This window comes from Carcharhinus amblyrhynchos, chromosome 28 (assembly GCF_965287045.1).
Source record: "Carcharhinus amblyrhynchos chromosome 28, sCarAmb.v2.hapA, whole genome shotgun sequence".
Classification (NCBI taxonomy): Eukaryota; Metazoa; Chordata; class Chondrichthyes; order Carcharhiniformes; family Carcharhinidae; genus Carcharhinus; species Carcharhinus amblyrhynchos.
In genome coordinates this window covers 4,820,393-4,834,463 of record NC_137351.1, presented here as the reverse complement: position 1 = coordinate 4,834,463, position 14,071 = coordinate 4,820,393, and positions in this window count along the sequence as shown.

Here is a 14,071-nt window from a genome sequence, read left to right as displayed (position 1 = left end):
TCCCAGTCACCATTCTACAATTCAGACTGTCTATGATGTTAATCCAGCCTCCCACACTATGGGGTCTCACGATAAAAAGCATCCATTCCAGATGTATCACAGCTTGGTGTGGTTCTTGCTCTGATCAAGACTGCAAGAGACTACAAAGTGTTGCGAATGTAGCCTAGTCCATCACACAAACCAGTCTCCCGTCCATTGACTCCATCCACACTTCCCGCTGCCTCGAAAAAGCAGCCGGCATAATCAAGGACCCCACGCATCCTCTTCCACCTTCTTCTTTCGGGAAAAAGATACTAAAGTCTGAGATCACATACCAACTGACTCAAGAACAGCTTCTTCCCTGCTGCCATCAGAGTTTTGAATGGACCTATCATACATTAAGCTGATCTTCCTCTGCACCCTAGCTATGTCCCTGCATCCCTAGGCAGCACGGTGGTACAGTGGATAGCACTGCTGCCTCACAGCAGCAAGTTCAACTCCAGCCTCGGTCACTGCCTGTGTGGAGTTTGCACTTTCTCCATGTGTCTGAGTGGGTTTCTTCAGGGTGCTCCGGTTTCCCCACACACTCCAAAGATGTGTGGATTAGGCTGATTGGCCATGCTAAATTGACCTTAGTGTCGGGTGGATTAACAAGGTAAATGTGTGGGGTTATGGGAAGAGGGCCTGGGTGGGATTGTGGTAGGTACAGACTTGGTGGGCAGAATGGCCTCCTTCTGTACTGCAGAGATTCTATGACTGTAATGCTGTATTCTGCACCCTCTACTTTACTTCTCCCCTAAGTACTCTATGAACAGTATATTTTGTCTGTACAGCACAAGAAACAATACTTTTCACTGTGTCCCAATACATGTGACAATAATGGTAGGCAAGGGGTAGGCAAGGGAATTAAGGGTTATGGGGAGAGGGCGGGAAAGTGGAACTGATCCACTTCAGATCAGCCATGATCTTATTGAATGGCGGAGCAGGCTCGAAGGGCTAGATGGCCTACTCCTGCTCCTATTTCTTATGTTCTTATAATAAATCAAGAGTAAGTCTCCTCTAACCACCACTGTGACTGACTCACAGAATGTTCCAAAGCTACCAATAATGGATAGAAATCAAAAATATTGTCCAAATGACCGTGATGCTGATTGCTGACATTGATTTAACTCTCTTTCCTCGAATTCTGTTCAAGATTCGGCCCAAGAATACTTTTGTCAAACAGGACATATCTCAGGGATCATGGGAGGTGTCCTAAGTCAAGGCCAGGACAGACTGTACGTTTCTTCAAACAGAGCTGTTACATCCGCCCCCGATCTCACCACAACCCTGGATTCAGTTTGACCCTGGCAAGCCCCTCTCTTCTTTACCTTTCCTGTCCCAGGCCAATCTCAGACGCACTCTGGCCCCATTTCAGCTTGAAGGTCTGATCCCACCCTTGGCTCCACACTACCTCTGATCAATATTCAGATCCTGCTCCAGGTTTTTGGGCACGGTTCCAGCTCTGAACTTAGTTCCTCACTCCACTCAATCTTTTATTTTCTCTAAAATTACCAAACGCAGATTGATTGATTTGATGGGGGGAAAAGAATCTCAGAGATTTAATCACAATTGATGTTATTAAGGAGAAAGTACATAATTTCGAATCATATGCACGGTTTGTTAAATGATTAAACATGACTTTGCTTCACTAACATATTTCAAAGCAACTGAAGGAATCAGGAGAGTGGTAGAATTACCAATAAATTGATCAGGACTTTGAACCAGATCAAATGACAACATTACAAATTGTTTTGCCTTAATCTGTCAAATGTATGAACATTTGCGTGGAAAACCATTAACTTGGAAAGTTTGATTTGAATGATCTGGCATTGAGCCAAGGAATGGAATACTTCCCTATTTTTGTCTCCCAATCAACTCTCACTTCAAGTGGATTACATTTTACAATCTCAGGCGAGGCTCCCCTACACAATAATTGCTTGAGGATGATCTACTTGTCACTTCTGAAATATTAACTCTGTTTCTCTCTCCACAGATGCTGCCTAACCTGCTGAGTATTTGAAGTATTTTCAGTTTTTGCTACAGTTTTTGTAATTCACAGGAGTTTGGAGAAAGAAATTTGAGCTACATCGGAATTAGGAATGGAAGTAGGCAAACTCAACCCTTTGAGCCTGTTCCACCATTCAATCATATTATGGCTGATCTCAAATCCGTCTCCCCACCTGTTCCCCATATTTCTTTAACCTGGTGTTTGAATAGAAATACATCCATCTCCTTAGAATAGGATCATAGAAACCCTACAATGCAGAAACAGGCCACTTGGCCCATCGAGTCTACACTGACCACAATCCTCCCCAAGCCCTCCTCCCATACCCCTTTATATTTACCCATAAATCCCTCTAACTGACACATCTCAGGACACTAAGGGGCAATTTTAGCATGGCCAATCAACCTAACCTGCACATCTTTGGACTGTGGAAGAAAACTAGAGCACCCGGAGGAAACTCACGCGGACACGAGGAGAATGCGCAAACTCCACACAGACAGTTTCCTTGAAACCATTTAATGATTCAGACTCCGCTACATGATCAGGCAGTGAGTTCCACAAATTCACCAACCTCTGCGAGAAGTAGTTACTCCTCATCTCAGTTTTAAATCTACCACCTCTAAACCTATACCTGTGACCTCTTGGCAATGAATCTGTGGAACTCATTGCCACAGAAGGTTGCGACAAGAGAATATCTTTAAGACAGAGATAAATAGGTTCTTGAAGAATAAGGGGATCAAGTGTTACAAGGAAAAGATGAATGGGGATGAGAATCATATCAGCCATGATTGAATGGTGGATCAAACTCAATGGGCCGAATGGCCTAATGCTTCTCCTAAAACTTATGGTCATATGTTCTATATTAAGCCATAAAGAGAAACATTTGGTCCAATTTACACCATCAATCATTTTTAGAATTTTATCTACCTCAATCAGATCCCCCATCACCCTTCTAAACGTCTTTAGTGTGGTCAGGTGACCTATGACCTCCAGGATTGTTACAGAAATATTGTTATTTTTCATGAGCACGGATAAAATCTCAAAATGTGGAAGCTAAGCTTAAACTGAGACGGACTCTGCAATTTGTAAACCGTAGAGCTGGGATAGATACTTTCCATGCAGCCAGGCTTTGGACGATGAACTTCCTGTTGAAATCAGATAGGCCTGGAACTGCCTGGCCAGGTGCTAACAGCCACAGTGTTTCAGAATGAACTACTGTTTACACCTCTAATTAATTTGTTAGAAGAATGCTATGACGACTTGGTGGCACCCAGCTCAGTAAGAGGCCAGAAGCATAGCCTGATAAGAACAGCACTTGATAGTCAAAAGTTCGAAACCATCTTCTGTGACATCTAAATATGGAAAGTAGTCACCTGCCCCCACCCAATGTTAATTTTTGACACAGGCCACGGAATCTTTGAGAAGGGCACGAGGAGAGGAATAAAAGGGGCAGCCTGGAGCCCAGGTTTTCTTCATTTTATACCTTTATAAACAGGGTGCCCAGAGAGCACCTACAACAGGCAGCCGAGCAGGACAGTATCTCCAGCCTCTCGTACCTCATGGCAAGCATCATGAAACTGACCAGATCCAGAAGACCACCCTGGTGAGACAACCCAAAGACCAGAACCAGCCTGGACAAGAGAGGAAGCCCAAGATGGCCAATTGCAGATCCTGAAACATCAGCCAGCTTGCAAAGGCTGAGGAACAGCCTGTCCCAGCATTTTTGAATGGGTGTTACCAATCTTCTCAAAAAGATAGCTCGAATAGAGTGATAAGGACCTGTGGATTGGTGTTGCGAATCTTCGCATGTTAGGAGTAGATCGCTAGTGTAGATTTGAGATTGTTAAAGATTTAAGGCTATTTACTGAAGGATCCTGGGAAGAGATCGGTAGAGTTTGACAGAGTTTAATTAAAGTACAATTGTAGAGTTTGGTAAATATTGTTTTCCATTGATAAAGTGTACAATAAAGTTGTGTTGGGCCTTCACCTGACTCTTGTCCCCTTTATCTATCTCACCATATAACACACCTAAGTTATAAAGGGTTACTGCAAACTGGTCAAGGTTAATCAGTGTACATTTACCCATCTTTCACTTTACAACACACTGGCTCAATAGACTGTGTAGGAAATGATGTCCAGGATATAATAATCAGACATTGGATGTGGATGGAGGCAGAGTAGTGGGAATAAGCAGATGTTTCCTCATTCTGATTTCTCTTAAGTTCTTTAATCTACTCCAGCAACATACTTAAATCTAAACCTCCTTACTGTGCCAGTCTAACAGTCCCTCATTCCCACATCAGTCATCGATTGGCTTTCTGTTATTGTCGAACAGTGTCACATGCAAGACTGATTTAGTGGCATGAGACCATGTACCCTGGGAACGGGGTTGACATTCAAGTCATGATGCAGCCTTTATAGTCAACTCACAGAGAATTCCATCCCATTAATTGTGGACCTCGATCTCTGGTTGACACAGCAAATATCTCACTGTACCAAGCTGACTAGGAAATATATCAGCCGTTCCTTCACTGTCGCTGGGTCAAAATCCCAGACCTCTCTCTCTATCAGCACTGTGTGTGGTGTACCTACACCTCAGGAACTGTCACGTTTCAAAAATGCAGCTCACCATCACTTTCTCAAAGGCAACGAGGTTTGGGCAATAAATGCTGGTCTAGCCAGTGGTGCCCACATATCGTAAATAAATAAATAAATAAGTGCCGAAAGAAGCCTTCCGGTCCATCGAGTCTGCACTAATTCTCTGACAGAGCATCTTCCCCAGATTCTATCCATGTAACCCCACGTATTTACCCTGCTAATCCACCTGAACCTACACAAAGGGGCAATTTAGCATGACCAATCTACCTAACCCAAATATCTTTGGACTGTGGGAAGAAACCAGGGAACCCAGAGAAAATCCACGCAGACAGGGGGAGAACATACAAACTCCACACAGGCCGGCATTGAACACAGGTCCCCAGTGTTGTGACGCAGCAGAGTTAACCATTGTGCCACTATGCCATCCATGCTAGGCTGGGTGGCTTATTTTCCAGCTAAGATATACATGATAGATAGGCCAACTGGCCTCTTTCTGTGCCATAGACTTTCTCTGATTCTAATCAAAATCAATTCATGGAATGAATTGACATCATGAGGAACAAACCTGCCCTCTGACTTGTAGATTGCAAATCAGTCTTTAAAGATGCGTTGTTCCATTTTGTCATGAGGGTTAGAGTGGGTGCAGTTAGTACACTGACAAGGAGATAAATGTACCTTTGTTGTGGACTGTTAGTGGCCTGGGTGAAATGGGTCTGAGGGAAACTCAGTTCAACTTTTAATGAGTTGGAACAGTTTTCTCTTTGGAGCACACAGGTGGTTTTGGTGGCCAGCCTCATACTGACATGTCTTTCCCGATGCTACTCAATTTAATCCTATCTCCCTACACTTAGTTCAACCTTATGATCATCTTTCCCCATCTCCAGCTTGTTCATAATAGTGTTTTTCTTCCTTCCCAGTACAAGAAGTTGCTGTTGCCCCCTTCAATCTGTTTAGCTAATGCAAGCATATTCCTTCCTGCAGCCCAAAGAAACATTCAGTTTCTGAACCTCTCCCCTTCACCGTCATCTTCTCCTTCATTGTCCCACATCACCCTCCTTCATTGGCAATCACTCTCCTCATTTTTCCACTTCACTACCATTTTATCCATTCCCCCCACTTTTTAGGATGCAGAGGAGATTCACCGGGATGCTGCCTGGGTTGGAGCATTTCAGCCACAAAGATGTTTCAGCTATGATGGCGTTTCAGCTTATGAAGGTTCATTAGAATGGAGTTGTTCTCCTTAGAGCAGAGCAGGCTGAGGGGGGACCAGATAGAGTTATACAAAATTATAAGGGTCATACAGCAGATGGTAGAGGGAGGTCAATAATCAGGGGGCTAGATCTAAGGAGAAAAGGTCAGAGGTTTAGAGGGGATTTGAGGAAAATCTGTTTCACCCAGAGGCTGGTGGGAATCTGGAACTCACTGCTTGAAAGGATGATAAAGGCGAGAACCCTCACAACATTTAAGAAGTATTTAGATGATCACTTGAAACTCCACAGCATACAAGGTTATGGACCAAGTGCTGCAAAATGGGATGAGAATTGAGAGGTGCTTGATGGCTGGCACAGACAGAATGGGCTGAAGGGCCTCTAGTTGTGTTATAAAACTGTATGGATGGAATTTTCCCGTCCCACCCGCCACGGGAATCGTAGTGGGCAATTGCAGACCATAAAAGAGTCTGCTGACGTTAGATGGGATTTTTCAGTCTTGGGGGAGAGCGGGACAGGAAAGTCCCATCCTATGACTCTGTTATCCTTCATTTCCACGTAACACCATCTGTTGCCCCATTTATTGCCACCCATTTTCCTTTTGTTTTTACATGACTCTTTCTGAACATTATGGATGAGAGTGATCCGATGAGCCATATGCTGTAGGCAGCTATCCATGATCTTCTGACAGTTGCTGCCTTCAGAACACAGTAGTGTGAATCACTGCCATTATTGACATTGGAAAGAATTCCTAAGCAGGTACGTTAACAGCTCAGGTAGAATTGTTGGAGCTCACGGGAAAAGCAAGGACACAGGATGTTTTGGAGAGAGTCTGTACTCGTTGGAGTTTAGAAGGCTGAGGGGGGACCTTATAGAGACATATAAGATAATGAAGGGGCTAGATAGGGTAGAGGTAGAGAGATTCTTCCTGCTTAGAAAGGACAGCAGGACTAGAGGGCACAGCCTCAAAATAAGGGAGGGGGGCGCATTTTAGATCGGAGTTGAGAAGGAACTTCTTCACTCAAAGGGGGGTGAGTCTCTGGAATTCTCTGCCCGTTGAGGTGGAGGCTACCTCGCTAAATATATTTAAGTCACGGGTAGATAGGTTTCTGATAGACAAGGGAATTAAGCGTTATGGGGAGAAAGCGGGAAAGTGGAACTGATCCACTTCAGATCAGCCATGATCTTATTGAATGGCGGAGCAGGTTTGAAGGGCTAGATGGCCTATTTCTTATATTCTTACAAGAGAAAAACGTGAAAACTGGGAAGTTCAGAGCGCCATGACTTCTGACAGAGAACGATGATGTACTGACCACATTTTCAAAATCTTAACAGTCAATGCAAAGTTTTGATGATTCCCATCTATGATGACAAATTGAAAAATTACATTTTGAAATGGGGTATTTTTCTGATGATGAAGTCAAAAAACATAAGTGGGGAGAGGAGAGGGAGCTGTCATCTGTGGGTGTTGCAACTGGGTGCAGCAGCAGTGATGTTGGTGTAATACAAAGAAAACTTTACATTATAATTTCCTGTATGTGATTTTGAATGTTTGCTGAGACAATGTAGAAGGATATTTACTCTTATCAAATCTAAAGTCCTTCAAGGCAGGAAAGCTTCCAAACATAAATATAAATAAAAGCAAAATTACTGCGGATGCTGGAATCTGAATCCAAAAGAGGAAATGCTGGAAAACCGCAACAGGTCTGGCAGCATCTGTGAGGAGAGAGAGCTGATGTTTCGAGTCCAGATGACCCTTTGTCAAAGCTTTGTCAAAGTTCAGCTTTGACAAGGGGTCATCTTGACTCGAAGCGTCAGCTCTTTTCTCTCCTCACAGATGCTGCCAGACCTGCTGAGATTTTCCATCATTTTCTCTTTTGGCCTAAGCTTCCAAACATGCTTGGTTTGAACTAAGCTTTATTCTAGCCTCACATCATTGGATCGGCTCTTAATTGTCCTCTGAAGTGTCTCGCTCAGATGTTTGGTTACACAAATAACAGCCGGGCTTGGAAATAAATATTACTCTCACTCTTGACAGAAACTACGCTTGCTGCACCTGGCCTGGGAGCGGCTAACACTGGACGCCCACAGTGAAAAAATGTTTAATTCCCAGCATCGCCTCGCTTGAACGAGCAGGAAATTAATGTAAAAACTAAATGAGTTATTTCCAGTTTGCACATTCCAAAACCTGATTCCTGTACATGTCAAAAATAATGGCACATGACAGGTTAGGGGCAGTGGGTGATGGGGTGGGGAGGAGGATTTCCTCATTGAAACGCCTTATTAGGAATTGTTTTTGCTAAAGCGTGATGTAGGCTGGGAGGGGGGTCTCCAGCCTAACATTGGGTGCTAGCCTTATTTTAGCACTTAAATTATGCACAATCATTGTTCTGAATCTTTTTCATGATGTCTTTGAAATGAATGCCCAATGTAACTGGGCAACCAGTGTTGCCAAGCAATGAGTAATGCAGGTAAACCAGAAGAACCTTTTTTAGTCGACGGAAGCCACTTCTCATCTGTTTCCTTTATTATTTTCTTCTCTCATGAGACCTTTGGCACTCTTGTTTCTTTGGGCAGCATGGCGATGGGACCACCAATGCATTTCCCAACCAGAACCTTCTACCGTCGGTGCTGAAGAGAAAAGGAGATAAAAATTCAAGAGTAAAGTTTATTTATTAGTGTCACAAGTAAGCTTATATTAACACTGCAATGATGTTATTGTGAAAATCCCCTAGCCGCCACCCTCCGGCACCTGTTCGGGTACACGGAGGGAGAATTTAGCATGGTCAATGCACCTAACCAGCAAGTCTTTCAGACTGTGGGAGGAAACTAGAGCACCCGAAGGAAACTCACACAGACAGTGACCCAAATCAGGAGTTGATGCTGGGTCCCGGCATATCATAGAGTCATAGAGGTTTACAGCATGGAAACAGGCCCTTCGGCCCAACTTGTCCATACTGCCCTTTTTATTTAAACCACTAAACTAACTTCAATTGCCCGCATTTGGCCCATATTCCTCTGTGACGCAGACAGTGGGGTGGCACAGTGGCATAGTGGTTAGCACTGCTGCCTCAGCACCAGGAACCTATATTTGATTCCCAGCTTGGGTTACTGTCTGTGTGGAGTCTGCACGTTCTTCCCGTGTCTGCGTGGGTTTCCCCCGGGTGCTCCTGTTTCCTCCCACAGTCTGAAAGATGCATTGGCCGTGCTAAATTCTCCCTCTGTGTAACTGAACAGGTGCCAAACTACGGCGACCAGGGTGTTTTCACAGTAACCTCACTGGAGTGTTATAAACCTACTTGTGACAGTAACAAATTAACGGTAAAGAGGGGACCAGGCCACATTTTGAAGGCATTTGGTGCAAGTTAATGTTACAATTCACAATGTAGGTGATGGCAACATACAGATTGGCACAGATAGGCAGAAATATCAGGCTAACTGTGGTATTGAATGGATCTTCAGTGTCACTCCAATCTGGAAGTCTCATGTAGCACTAGAAGAAGAGAAATTGAGATAATTAGTAATCAGCAAAGCCCAATTGCCAATGCCAACGATATTTACAGTCATTATCATACCCAGTAGGGAGCTTCACAGTGCCAGGACAGCTGTGCTATCCATAGTGAGGGCTCCTTCTGTTAATATGCCCCCATAGGTCTGGAACATGCAAGTGTTGGAAAGTCAATCTGGGCATGAGGTTTTCTCGTTTTGGCCTGCCACTTTTTAATAAAGTGCCCCTTCAAGGAAGGCACGGTGGCATAGTGGTTAGCACTGCTGCCTCACAGTGTCAGGGACCCAGGTTTAATTCCGGCCTCAGGTGACTTCCTGTGTAGAGTTTGCATGTTCACCCCATATCTGCGTGGGCTTCCTCTGGGTGCTCCAGTTTCCTCCCACAGTCCAAAGATGTGCAGATTAGGTGAATTGGCAGTGCTAAAAATTACCCCAAGGTATATAGGTTAGGGGGATTAATGGGGTGACTATGTGGGATGACAGGATAAGGTTGGGTAACAGTTGGTGCAGACTTGATGGGCCGAATGGCCTCCTTCTACACTGTGGGGATGCTGTGATTCTATGATTTCATTCTTGCCAAAGGACATCAATGGGTACATGGGAGCAGGAGTAGGTCACCTACCCTCTCCATCCTGTGCCACCATTTAATTCGTCTTAGTCTTAGTTCCAATTTCCCACACTGTACCCATACCCGTTATTGGTATCCAGACATAGACAATATGGCAGATAGGTGGCAGATGAAGTTCAATGTGGAGAAATGATGCATTTTTATAGGAAGAACATGGACAGACAACACAAAATAAGGGTTACAATTCTTAAAGGCTTGCAGGATCAGAGAGAGCTGGGTGTATCTGTGCATAAATCATTGAAGGTGGCAGGACAGGTGAAGACAGCAGTTAATAAAGCATACAGGACTCTAGGCTTTGTTAACAGAGGCTTATTGTACAAGAGCAAGGAGATTATTCTCAATTTATATAAGACACGAGTTAGATCTCAGTTGGAATATAGTTCTGGGCGTCACATTAAAGGATTTGAACACATTGGAGAGAGTGCAGAAGCGGTTTACAAGAATGGTTCCAGGGATGAGAAACTTCATTCATGAGGATAGATTGGAGAATTTGGGGCTGTTCTCCTTGGAGAGAAGGAGGTAAGAGGAGATTTGATGGAAACGTTTAAAATCATGAGGGGGTTAGACAGAGTAGGTGGAGAGAAGTTGTTTCCATTCATAAAAGGATGAAGAATGAGAGGCACAGATTTAAAGGATTTGGAAAAGAAGCAATGTGACCTGAGGGAAAATCTTACAGAAAATCAGACAATCACACAGTGATTTGGGTCTGGTATGCTCTGCCTGGAAGTGTGGTGGAAGCAGGTTCAATCAAGGTGTTCAGGAGGGCAGTGTGTGGTTACCTGAATAGAAACAATGTACAGGGGTTCAGGGGAATGGCACTAAATCATAAAGCTCATTTGGACAGCCGAATCAGACGTGATGGGCTGAAATAATTCTGTGTTTCTGTGAAATTTATCGCCAACTGCTTTCTGGGACTTTGCATTATGTGCCTTCAGAGACTTTCCAAAGGTTTTCGGAATACTCCCTTCCCATTATGACCCTCTACCTTTAATTGTTCCTATTCCTTTTAATTTTATCTATCAACAATTGTTGGCGTGCTCCTTCTGTTTGGATCTGGTCTGCATCGGAATCTGTGACTAATGCCACAAATGAGCTGACCCAGGAAATTTGAGGGCAAGTAAGACATTAGTATTCAGGAAAGTATGGTGCCCGTTTCTTGACCTTTTGAAAATGACTTCCACCAGCTTAGGAAAATCAGCCCCAGAGAAAAATTCTGGAAGTTTATTCCATAAGTGGCCAATGAAATTCATCTGTTCCTGCAGTTCATCCCCATGGAGGGACAAACCCATCGGAGGTGACAGACTTGTTAGTAACTCACACACAGAGGCAGTGTTGTCATTTGCAACGACTGACAGTGTCTGTAATTGCACAGAAATTGACACTGAATGAATCTGTCACAAATCAGATCAATCCCGAAACTCTCATTGCACTGAAAAGCTTGATTTTTAGACAAACCTTTATGGTTTATCACAATATTGTCTCATGGCTGGGTTTTCCTCTCCTCTTTGAAACTCAAGTTAATGATGAATTAGGTTAGTTGTGCAGTACACTTATTTGTGTGACCCTTGCATTCTGGAATTGATGAATAGACCTTTCCTAAGAGCAAGAATGGATTTAGAAGGCATGGTTGCACAGTAGGGCGGCACGGTAGCACAGTGGTTAGCACTGCTGCTTCACAGCTCCAAGGACCTAGGTTCAATTCCCGGCTTGGGTCACTGCCTGTACGGAGTTTGCACATTCTCCCTGTGTCTGTGTGGGTTTCCTCCAGGTGCTCTGGTTTCCTCCCACAGTCCAAAGATGTGCGGGTTAGGTTGATTGGCCATGCTAAATTGCCCCTTATTATCCTGAGAAGTGTAGGTTAGAGGGATTAGCGGGTAAATCTGTAAGGATATGAGGGTAGGGATTGGGTGGGATTGTGGTTGGTGCAGACTCAATGGGCCAAATGGCCTCCTTCTGCACTGTAGGGTTTCTATGATTTTTATGAAATAGGAGCAGAAGTAGGCCATTCGGCCTCATGAGCCAGTTCAATTAGATCATCACCAATCTGTTCATGGTTCGAGTTTCACATTCCAATCTATCTCTGATGACAGTAGAATAGAACCATAGAATCTCTATCATGCAGAAAGAGGCCATTCAGCCCAATTGAGTCTGCATTGACTCTCTGAAGGAGCCCTCCCCTCTGCCCTATCTCTGTAACTGCACTCCCCCTCACATTTACCATGACTAATTCACGTAACCTGCACATCTTTGGACTGTGGGAGGAGACTCACCCAGACACGGGGAGAATGTGCAAACTCCGCACAGACAGTCACTCAAGATTGGAACTGAACCTGGCTCCCTGGCGCTGTGAGGCAGCACTGCTAACCACTGTGCCGCCCATAACCTTTGATTCCCTTGCCTGACAAGAATCTACCTATCCTCTGCCTTAAAAATATCCGGTAACCCCACCTCCACCACCTTCTGAGGCAGAGAATTCCAAAGTTGCACAACCCTCAGAGAAAAGAATTCTCCTCATCTCTGTCCTACAAGGGCAACAACTAATTTTAAAATAGTGCCCCGAGTTCTGGACTTGCCAACAAGAGGGAACATCATGTCCACCTTGTACAGACCGTTCAGGACCTTATATACTTCAGTCAAGTCACTCACTCTTCTAAACTCCAGTGGAAACATGCCCAGCCTCATATCACAAATCATTTTCTCCAGGTATCAATCCAGCAACTCTCGATAGTGATCAATCTCAGTGGTGACAAGGAAGCTGAAAATGAATGGGGAAAGCAATAGTTTGTCAACAGCAGGAGATGTGCTTTAGCATCCCAGAGAAAGAAGAGAGTGTGTGAGCATTAGAGCCAGAGGTAAAGGATTTGGGGTTGTCCACCTATTTGACATATTTCTGAGGTGTTCTTGCATGATTTCACAGCTCCAACCATTCAAACTTAATTTTAATCATGAATAGTGTTGTTCTCATTAATCAATCAAGATGTTCAAAAGAATTGGGGAATAAGATAGGCTGGGCATATCTTTACGGCTGCTCCACGCCCATTTTGTGGTGGGAAAATGTCGTAAAATCGGGCATAAAGTGGCTAGCATGAATGGCACTGGTCTTCCTGCCTGTCAAAATTTTACAACTCACGGATTTCTAGCGCTTTCAGCCTCTCATGGGGATTGGTGGGGGGGGAGGGGGGGAAGGGATTGCTGCTTGAGGCTGCTTACAGCAGCAGGGGCCTGACAGCTCTCTGTCTGTCAGATCTCTGCTACTGTTAATGGGCACGTGCAGCATCAGGGGTCAGCACATGCACAATACCTCCCTGGTGAGTTAAACCCCGCCCATAGCCTTTCTAGCTAGAAAATGACTAGCCCACCTTTTCAGAGACAGAGTGCATAGGATTGGATGTGAAAACGCCCTGAAAAACAGAGCTGGAACTCCCCCATTTTCAGACCAGCTGGACATTTAGAAAAAAAATCTCGTAAAATTCTGTCTAACACTCCAACCATTTTTCTCCCACTTTTACACAGAGCAGTGCACAGGGAATTCATGTTTAATTTCTGGAAGATCTGGACAATCTTTTCATAAGCAACCCCAGCAGGCAGTCCTGGAATAAGTGAGGACAGGAATGCCTGCCTCCCAAATGTCTTAACACTGATTCCCCTGTAGCACCTGGAAATAATCCAGGTGCCAAAAAGGAAGGGAACAAGACAGCATTGCAGAAGACTATCCTACAACATAGGTTTACAGAGAGTACGGGTCTAGTGTGTTGCCAGCACAAAGCAGCATCATGTGCTAAAGGTGATATTCCATTGTTTTTATAATGTAGTAATAACTTATGAGCTGAAGACAGTGAAGACATTCAGAGTCAATGACTGATTTGATCTTAGGAAGCTGCCTAATGGCCAGTGAATGGAATGCTGGCCTTTATAGCAAGGGGGATAGAGTATAAAAGCAGGGAGGTCTTTCTGCAACTGTACAGGGCACTGGTGAGGCTGCAGCTGGAGTACTGTGTGCAGTTTTGGTCGCCACACTTGCGCAAGGATATTTTGGCCTTGGGGGGAGTGCAGAGGAGGTTCACTAGGCTGATAACGGAGATGAGGGGGTTGGACTATGAAGAG